This window comes from Parasteatoda tepidariorum, chromosome 7 (assembly GCF_043381705.1).
Source record: "Parasteatoda tepidariorum isolate YZ-2023 chromosome 7, CAS_Ptep_4.0, whole genome shotgun sequence".
Taxonomy (NCBI): domain Eukaryota; kingdom Metazoa; phylum Arthropoda; class Arachnida; order Araneae; family Theridiidae; genus Parasteatoda; species Parasteatoda tepidariorum.
The window spans coordinates 36,303,973-36,315,321 of record NC_092210.1 but is presented as its reverse complement, the minus strand read 5'-3'; the positions used below and the strand labels follow the sequence as shown (position 1 = coordinate 36,315,321).

At 31.6% G+C, this 11,349-nt stretch overlaps 1 protein-coding gene across 2 annotated transcripts in view; it reads left to right on the top strand.

Annotated features, from left to right (window-relative positions):
* The window catches only part of LOC107453725 (lachesin), a 257,834-nt gene that overhangs the window by 173,938 nt on the left and 72,547 nt on the right, over positions 1-11,349 (top strand). The window lies entirely within an intron of this gene.

Genomic DNA, 11,349 nt, shown 5'->3' with positions numbered 1-11,349 from the left:
ATTTTGCGAATAAAATATCAAATTTCACCAAATTTTTAGAACAAGAGAACATGTTACACATATTGACAACTGGAACTTTCATTAAAAAGGAAATTCCATACAAACCTATGCGTAAGCTTGCCTTTACATGCCTATCTTTAATAAGAAATCGCAGTAAGAGAAAGAAGAACCATTAAGCAATACTTATGTTTGATTATTTATTCAATTTCAACAGCTTTTTCAAATATTAATTCATTCATTAAATAGGAATCAGCAAAAATCGAAATGGAATTTTCTGATGGATTAGTTATTGTTTTAAATTTTAGTATAAGTGATTCAGTTTACTAGCCCTTGATTCCCACATTGGATCTGAATGAGACTGGATCATTCCATTTATTTCAAAGGTGGGGAAAGTAGAATTTACTGCGCATGCGTCGGAATTTACTTTCATACGTAGTATTTTCAATAATATGTATGGCAAGTATTGTTTGACTTAAAATAGGGGTGTGGTATTTTTCGTAGTATTTTTTTTAAAGTGTTGTACTTATGCTTTTTTTTAAAATCAATTTATATATGTGTTAATGATAAAATATGACATCCGGCATTTTATATAATGCCTAAAACTAGCCGGCAAAGTATGAAATGATTTATATTTCACACATTGCCTAGGCATTATATATAATGCCAGATGTTATTTAGGCAAAGTATGAAGTAAACGTCCTGATGAGGTTATTATGTAAATGATGTGCATGTTACTGTGAATGACCGAAATCGGTGGTTGTTGACTTTCACCAGTGAATGTTGACAATCACATAGTCGCTTTGGTGAAGGTCCGAAATATTTATTACGTCCGATTTGATATTAATTTATTCATGGATATAATTACATTTATTCGGTATTTTAATACTTACTGACGATAGATTGGAAGAAACATCAGTGTAGGGTGTACCGGGCAAATGTATACCGGGCACTGGCCCTTGACCTTAAAAAAAGCATCAGTGTAGGATATACCGGGCAAATGTATGCCGGGCAGCGGCCCTTGACCTTAAAAAACATCAGTTCAGGGTATACCGGGCAAATGTATACCGGGCAGTTGCCCTTGACCTTAAAAAAACATCAATGTAAGGTATGCCGAGCAAATGTATACCGGGTAGGGCAATTCTATACTATGATTAATCTTTCTAGACTTTACTTAGATTTTCTTACCTCAACTTCATAAAAATACATTAAGAGATATAAAAAAATATTTCAGACACTATATGAAATCAGTTACGATTTAAAAAAATTTAATCAGAGTGTAAGAAATATTATCTTTAAAAACATCCGATTAGTTTAAAACTTATTAGAAATGTATAAGTTAATGTATATATAAATCTAAATTTGTAAATGGGGCCATAGTTATAATTTTAAAAATCTGCTTGCAGAAAGAATAGGAGCTTATGTGTCTTCAAAGAAAATATTGCAATCGGATTCACTGTATAGTTCCTGCGCCGAAATGATGCGCAGGAAATTCTACTTTCCCCACCTTTGAAATAAATGAAATGATCCAGTCTCAATCAGATTCATTGTGAGATTCAGGGGCTACTAAAAATTTGGAGAACACATAATGCAACCGGCGATAGTTTTGAAGAGATTGTAAGTTGTTTTGGGGTGCAATTAGTGTGGTTTAATAAATTAATATGTTTTTTTACTTGTCTCCATTTCCAATTACACCAAATCAATTGATTCTGATAGTCTAGATCCAGCCCTATCGGCAATTTCCGGACAACTACTCAATTAAAAGATCCTGAACTGTTCATTCTATTGACACAGATTTGGTAATCAATTCAAGAGCAGCAAAGAAATTTAAGCTTATTCGTTTTGCACGTCTACTATTACAATTTTATCTCCTGACTTATTCTTTTAAATTTTCACTTAAGTTTCAGTTTTTACGAAAACTTGTATTAACTTGTATTTTTTTCATCAAACAACAAAAATTTTGAATTAGTGTGAAAAGTCAATTCATAAGATTGCTTTGCTATTTTAAATATTCGACTTGCAATATTTACATTAGTTGAGTATATTGACCAGTCTTAGTCTTATACAAAATTTATTATAAGTGTGAATACAATTTACTAACTGTTAAATAGTTGCATAAAAATGGTAAAAATATATTTATCATGAAATGTTGCAAAATTAGGTCATATCATATCATTACTTTATATTAAAATGCAAGAACAACACTTTCAGTTTTAAGTACCTAAATTTAAACATTAATCAAAATTAAAGATAAATTAACACAAAAGAATAATATTCAGAAGGGATGATTGATTTTTTTAGTACTAGATATTATGGAATTGATTTTAAAGACTTACATGGGAGATAAATAAATATTTTTCTGTAATATATCATTTTATTTATTATTTTTCTCTGATGATAGCTAGAGATATATGAATATTTTTCTATGAAATAATGATCATATCATTTATTTAAATATGCAAGAATTTTCTTAATAAATTGTTTATGAATAATTAAATCAATAATCAGAAAGAAAAACTAAGAGTTAACTGAATTACTTCAAGATAAAACACAGAAAAAAATTCTATGTAAAAATTTTAAATTCATACGCATTTTTTTGCAACAACAATTAGGAAATTTCTTCCAAAATCAAAGTAACATTTCCGAAACAACGAGAAATTGTTTTAAAATCTTCAGAAGATAAGTAAGATTGTAAATAAAATTCAATTTGGAGTTTTATTCAAGCTTATTCGAATCCCTTAGCTGAAATAAAATGCGTATAACAAGTAAGACGTATCGTTTCAAGATATAGAAAAGAAAAAAAAAGATTTATGCCTGAGAAAGAATTACATAAAAACAGCAGCCAAAGTACAGATGAAACTATCAGAGGCAAAAGAAGAACGTACAATAGGATACTCAATTTCGATAAATATCGGATTGTTTCATTTTTGTTTTTTTTTATTGATCTCTTTTTCTACCTAGTGTTTTCAAAAGTTGCTTGTATCAAGGCTAGCATTAGGGATAATAATTCTGAGCTCACTGCTTCTGCAGTGATTCAGTGTTTGTATTAAACTTTCTCTTTAAAGTTCCGTTTTTCAGTGGCCTCTGCAATATTAAATTTTCTTCCCTTTCGTTTTCGGAACATTAAATGAAGAAATATCGTTGCTTCCTTTGGCTTGGAATTTTATTTTCAATCGATCAGTTTCTGTTTCCGTTCTTTAGTTTTTTAAATATTTTTTTAGTCGATGTTTTAGTGTTTTACATCTAAAATGTTCTGAAACTAGTATTGATGATCTCACTTTTCAAATATTCAACAAAGAAATGCTGTTGTGCTCTCCAGATGCATTTACTCTGTAGATGTTTTTCTATGTACATTAAAAAGTTATTATACTAGGGGGCTAAGCCCCCTGTTTGCTACCGCTCACCAACCCCGATGATTGCTTAGCAATAATTGTTTTTTCTTGGCAGAAAACAGTATTTCTACTAAAGTTAAAATTATTCACTTAACATATATGTACTAAAAGGAATTCTGTTTGCTTACGCTTGTGCCTCTACTTCCCACGTCCAAATATTACTATTTATTAGTATTATAAACATTTAGATGAACTGAAGTGATTTTTCAAAGTAATGATTTTTTAAAATGACATTAATATTCTTATTCAATATTCTTATAACATTATATTGTTCAAACAAATTTGATGAGTTCACAATCATAATTTGAAATTTTCGCTAATTATAGCAGTACAGGAAAATAACTTTAAATTAGGGATACAAAAATATTTAAAGGAAAACAATACCTATACGACTTTTGCGAATTTTATGCTGATGACAACCAAAACAATTAGAAGTGAATGAGGAAAAACTGGATCTTACCTCGTGCCTTTTAGGCCAATAGAAATGCACGGACAACAATGGAAATTTCTGACAACATTATTAGACATATTCAAAATAAAATAAGAATCGCTACTCAGCTTCAGATGGTAAGTTTAGTTGTAACATTTTAGCAAGCAGCATTATTAAAAATTATTGCCTTTTCGCACACGTGTGTTCTCAATTTTAATCATAGGCTGCTTTGTGTGTTACTAACCGCAAGTGTTGATCGGCTATGTGTCATCATTTCACTCTCTTCTTATATAATATATATATAAATATATATATAAAGACAAAAAAGGAAGTGAAATTAACGAAGAAAATTAAGAAAAATAACAATAAGTTTTATTTATTGCGCATAAACATAAAATAAGTTAAAAATATGAAGCAAGCATGAAAAAATATAAATATTTTTATTATACAAAATAACAAAATATTTTTAACCATAACAAAATATTTTTAAAAAATGTTTAAAAATTGAAAACAAATTTAAAAATATAGAACCGGAAAATGAAAAAAAAAATATAAGGTCATCATAACTCCCTTATATCCGCAAAAAAGAGTGCTTTCTAATATTGTATTAAATCTTATTAAATGCTAAAATTTTAAAGAAATAATCCTGTGTTTTAAGCATAAAAACATATTCAATAATAAATATTTATATTTTTAAAAATGTATGCGTCATGAAATATAGCTTGTCTTTAAATATATATCAATTTAAGTGTCAGGTGATTGATTCATCATGAATAATAACCGATTTTTGAGGAATATATAAAATTGAAATTTATCTAATTTCAAGAGATTTATTAATTATTTCACTTATATGGGCGTGAGTGCTAAACTTAAAGAATAGTTTTTTAAGACAAAATAAATTAGGGAATTGTTAAGACAGATTGAATTAGGGAGTGACAGCATAAAGCTCAGCTCCATCCAGAATTACGTTGGGATTCGAACAAACTACATCTACCCTGTTGAGCGTTTGACGACACGATAATACCACTAGCCACAGATCTTCAATCTCATAAAAAACAGAAATAAATGTATAAAAGTTTATATACGTCTTTAGTAGTTTATATTCGCCTTTAGTATTTAATCTTCACTAATAAATTAAATTAATTATTAATTTCATGGTGATAACAACTGAAAATACACTGGTTATCATAAATTAAGGAAAAATTACAAAATAACGAGAAATCTCCCAAAACTAAGCCAATTCTAATAAAATTAGAATATGTTGTCAAATAAGAGTTGCTAAGTAAAACTACAATGTGTAATAAATTAGTGGCGAATGCAACGCTGTCTGCAATAAGCATAAAATTGCATGTTTGATCGCTAGCAGTAAATTTTTCTGTGTTTCTGATATTAGAAATTTGAGATAGCCTATTAGTAACAATAACCTCCAGGCATCATTTGTAAAAAAAAACTACTATAAAGATCTACTGGAAGAATAGATGCAGGAAAAAGTCACATAGAAGTAGCCAGAGGACTAAATACGTGTCCTTCTGTGGTTTATAGACTTTGGAAACTATTTCTTACCACAGATTTGGCACCCAGAAAATTCAACCAAGGACAGCCAAATGCTACGACGGGAGCCTATGGCCGATATTTTTCGTTTTCTGCACGAAGAAATAAAACTGAAATTCTGAGTTAGGTCAGATCTTCTCTTTGGACAATCGCTGGAAGATTGGTGTCAACGCTTACGGTACATAGAAAGCTTAACGATATGGATTTGTTTTCTAGACAACAAGCCATTTGCGTGCCACTCTCGTTCAGCAATAGAAGGCACCATTTGAATTTGGTGCGAGGAGGGGGGCGTCCACTGGACGATTGATCAATGGAGGTCAATTTTCTTCACAGATGAGTCGTGGTTTAGCCTCGAAAGCGAGTGAGGTGTTTGATTTGGAGAGAATCTGGAACCCGATATCACGCATTAAACATCCGTGAAAGAGATGCATACCAAGGAGAGAGCGTCTGCAAGAGAATGTATTTCCACGTGGAACCATAAGTTCCCGCGATGTGTATAGAGATGACATCCAGGATGTTTATTTGCGGCCTTATGCTGGTGTAATAGGGATGATTTCGTGTTACTGGACGATAACGCAACGTGGCACAGGGCTCGCATTGTGGATGATTATCTTCAGCCGTAAACAATTCAGCACATGGAGTGGCCCACTCAATCAACGGACTTGTATCCTATTAAAAATCCTTCAAGAAGAATTGTTGCTGCTCTATATCATCTTCCTCACACCCTTGCCACGATTGTCATCGCTTTGCAAGAACAAAGATCGCACTTTCAACGGAATGGGTAGACAGCCTAATTAGAAGTATGGAACATCGTTGTATGTGCTATAGGTGCTAGCGATGACCGTACTGCATACTGAAGGTACTTTGTAATTCCAAAGACTTTGTTCACTTGGTACACATACTAATTTCTGCACCATAATTGTCTGGTTAATGCTTTTATATTATTTTATACGTTATTTAGTGCACTTTAATGTGAGCCAGTTTCAATAAAGTCTAGGCGTAATTTTTTTTTGAGTTATGCTACTTTTTGCCATTTTTCTTTAATTTGTGGTAACTAGTGCATCTAGACAATTTTCTTAATCACCTCGATTTCTAAATAAACAAACGAATCGTTCCAGAAATTCACTCAGACCGTTTCGCCTATTAGCAAAATTGAGCTAAGTCTAGAGATAAGGTGAATAAATAAAAATCGTGTGCTTCCCTATTCCAATACGAGTTTTAATCCGAAAAATCTACCTGCAGATAAATCTTGTTTTCATTTACAAACAGCTTATATATTTCACTAGGTTTGTATAAAATGCTTAATTATGTTTCTATAAAGCAGCATGCGTGTGATATAGTTGGATACTCTCATATCATTGTGATTCAGTAATCTATATATATAAAAGTGAATGTGTGTCTGTCTGTCCTCTATAGACTCCTAAACCATCCGACAGAAAGCTATGAAACTTGGCATACAGATAGTTCAAAGCACGAGGAAGGTTTCTGTCGACATTAGAACATTCTGCGACAAACCGTTGCAGCGATATCAGCGAAAGTCGAAACGGAATTTTCTGATTGGTTAAAAGTTAGCCATTGTTTTAAATTTTGCTTTAAACGATTCAGTTTTCAAATATCTTGAAGATAACAACAGAGATATTTTCTATTTTATAGCTCTATTCTTTTAGAAAAGTAAATTACATATACTTTAATATTTAATTATAATTCGCGCAAGTTTCTTTATGTCAGGTGAGTCCAAGCACGCAAAATCAATGAGAATAGGTTTCGTAATTGGGTATAATATGAAAAAACACAACTACTTCCACTTCGAAAATTTTACTAGGAATAACATTAACCTTTTAGTTTAATTAATAAACTGAGTTTTAAATATGTTTACTAAATTCATAAACTTAGATATAACAACAAAATAAATTATTTCAAAAAGAATTAGACTAATACAATTGCAACCTGGCGAGTAGCGACTTGTCTATATATATAAAAGTGAATGTGTGTCTGTCCTCTATAGACTCCTAAACCATCCGACAGAAAGCTATGAAACTTGGCATACAGATAGTTCAAAGCACGAGGAAGGTTTCTGTAAAAATCATTATTTCATAATGGTAATCAGCACAGTAAGCTACACGGTTACAGGACTTAGGGCCAAAAGCTTTCAAGCACTAGCAAAAGCACTTTCAGGCACAAGCATATTAAGTAACGGGAAGTAGGTTAATCACGTTTCGTCTTCATGAAAATATATATTTATTTAAAGTTATACACACAGATAGGCTTGTAGAAACACGGCTTTATAAGCATTGACAAAATTTCGCACAAACTTATTAATAATTAGTGTTGAAATAATACAAATGAAAAATATCCAATTTGGAATTTTTTGATTTATTAATATAATCGTAAAAATTGTGGACAAAATGTTTCCTTTTAATGTTACTAGAGGGCTCTGTTGTGAGTAGGGAGAAAAGAAACTTTGGAAAAAGCATTTTGATGATGTCACAGTTTAGTAACTTAAGTGGTTTTTGTTCGTGAGTTCAGATTTAAATGTTATATTAATTCTAATGTCAAATACGCCATAATTTTTTGCGCACTATGAAAAATTTTATTTTTTTAATTGGTTAAAAATTTATCGATATTAATCATAAAATTACACTGAATTTTTTTTTTAATTTTTTTTTTTATATAAAATAAATATTTTACCTCTTTTTATACTGTAAAACCAAAAATGTTTCTTTAAAATTTCTAGATATAAATGGAATGAATTTGAATATTATCAATATCACCAAGCTTTCCCAATACTAGTTAAATACTGGTCTCAGTTTTACCATGAATATTTACTAGCCTACAGTGAGTTGGATATGTCTTAAAGAAGAAAAAAACATTATTCCTTTTAAATCAATTTTTTCTAAGATCTCTACATTTTCTTAGACAAATAAATTTCAAAAAAAAATTCTATTCGAATAAGAATTATTCTAGTAAAAAATTCTAATTTTGAAGGCGACACTTTAAGTTTTAATTGCTTCTTTTCTATCTTTTCAGTTATGGTCTAAGAACTGCTTCCTTAGGAGACTATTTTTTTTCTCTTACATTTTACTTACATTATTAATTTTATTCAGTCATTTGTTAATTGGCGGGTGAAAATATTTTTCCATGGGGAACTTAAAAATCTTTTCAATCTGGTTTGAAAGGAAAAGTAGTAGAATCGCATTTAAAACCTTTTTTTTTTTNGATGAAATCATCTCTGCAGAAATACCAGACATTGAAATTGATAAAGATTTGCACGAAATTGTCTCAAAAAATATGATTCACGGTCCATGTGGCTCACTAAATAATAATTCACCATGCATGTCAGATGGAAAGTGCACAAAGCGGTATCCTAGAGACTTACTTGCTGAAACTATTACAGGCAATGATGGATATCCACTCTATCGACGACGATCTACCGAAGATGGTGGAAAATCCATTAAACTAAAAGTACTCAACAATACTATTGATGTTGATAATCGTTGGGTAGTACCATATTCTCCATTACTACTAAAAACGTATAACGCGCACATAAATGTTGAGTACTGCAATTCAGTGAAAGCTATAAAATATATTTGCAAATATGTGAACAAAGGAAGCGATATGGCAGTGTATGCACTGGAAAATACAACTGCTTCTAACGATGAAGTCACCCAATATCAACTGGGACGCTACATAAGTAGCAATGAGGCTGTATGGCGTATTTTATCATTTTCCATTCATGAGCGATATCCAACGGTTGTTCATTTAGCAGTACATCTTGAAAATGGACAGCGTGTGTATTTTACATCAGAAAATGTACGTGCAAGAGCAATGTCACCACCGCCAACAACATTAACTGAATTTTTCACATTATGTAGAAATGATACCTTTGCAAAGACACTACTGTACTCTGAAGTACCAACTTATTTTACGTGGAATACATCAACAAGAAAATTTCAGCGTCGTAAACAAGGTAGAGCAGTACAAGGACATCTAAATTTATATTCCACAGATGCATTGGGTCGTCTGTACACTGTACATCCAAATAACGCAGAATGCTTTTACCTGAGATTATTATTAATCAATGTTCGTGGACCAACATCTTTCCAAGAATTAAAAACAGTCAATGGCCATGTGTGTGCTACATTCGTGAGGCTTGCCAGAAATTAAGTCTCTTAGAAAACGATGCTCATTGGGATATTTCACTCGCTGATGCTTCTAATACAGCTCAACCACCACAGATAGGTACACTATTTTCTATCATACTAACTACATGTTTTCCGGCTAATCCAAGGGATCTTTGGGAAAAATATAAAGACTATATGAGTGAAGACATTTTACATCGCATGCGTAGAATAAATGCTAATCCCAACATTCAATTTACATCAAATATATACAATGAAGCATTGATTTTAATTGAGAATGCATGTTTGACAATAGCCAACAAATCACTGACAGAATTGAGAATGATTGCTCCAAATAGATCTGGTAATGACATTTTCGATCGTGATATACAACGAGAAACGCACTTCGATGTTAATAAATTACAAGCATTTGTTTGAATTAATCTTCCGAAATTGGTATTTGAGCAACGAACAGCATATGACACAATTATAAATGCAATATCTAACAAGAGTTGTGGCTTATATTTATTAGATGCACCTGCAGGTACTGGCAAAACTTTTCTTATTTCAATTATTCTGGCTCTTCTGGATCACAAAATAATATTGCACTTGCTATTGCATCATCTGGTATTGCAGCAACTCTTTTGGACGGTGGTCGAACAGCGCATTCAGCATTGAAATTGCCATTGAATGTGCAGGTAATTGAAACTCCAAATTGTAATATTAGCAAAGATTCTGGGATGGGAAAAGTACTAAGATCATGTCAGCTTATAATATGGGATTAATGCACCATGGCACACAAGAAATCATTAGAAGCACTCAATCGCACATTAAAAGATTTGAGAGGAAATGAGCAGCTCTTTGGTGGTGTATTCATTTTGCTAGCTGGTGATTTTAGACAAACTCTACCAGTCATACCCCGTTCAACACCAGCAGATGAATTGAATGCATGTCTCAAATCATCAGTGTTATGTCGGTATGTGGAGAAAATATCTTTAAGACCAATATGCGTATTCAATTACAACAAGATGAATCTTCTGAACGATTTACAAAACAATTGTTAGATATTGGGAATGGTAAAATAGAAATGGACCAATCCACACACTGTATTACATTACCAGAAAACTTTTGCCACATTGTAAAATCCACTGATGAATTGATTGCAAAAGTTTTTCCAAATTTATCGCAGAATTATAAAAATAATCAATGGGTTAGTGAGCGTGCTATATTGGCAGCCAAAAACATTGATGTGAATTTAATAAACTGTAAAATTCGAAATGAAATACCTAATGAAGAAACAACATATAAATCCATAGATACTGTTGTCAATCAAGATGAATCAGTTAATTATCCAATAGAATTTTTAATTTCATTGGATCTACCAGGAATGCCACCGCATATTTTATCTTTGAAAATTGGTTCCCCAATCATCCTTCTGCGAAATATAAATTCCCCGCGACTATGCAATGGGACTAGGCTATCAGTAAAAAAATTAATGAATAACATAATTGAGGCAACAATTTTAAATGGAAAACACCAAGGAGAACATGAACTAATACCACGCATTCCCATGATACCAACGCATACTCCATTTGAATTCAAACGTCTGCAGTTTCCAGTACGACTAGCCTTTGCAATGACCATTAACAAAGCACAGGGACAATCATTGCAAGTATGTGGATTAAATTTGATAAATCCATGCTTCTCACATGGACAGCTGTACGTTGCGTGTTCACGAGTTGGAAAACAATCAAATTTATTTTTTCTGGCACCAGATGGGAAAACAAAAAATTTTGTATATTTACAAGCACTAATAAGATAAAGTTCACCATCAATCATCAAATATCATGATGATATCGTT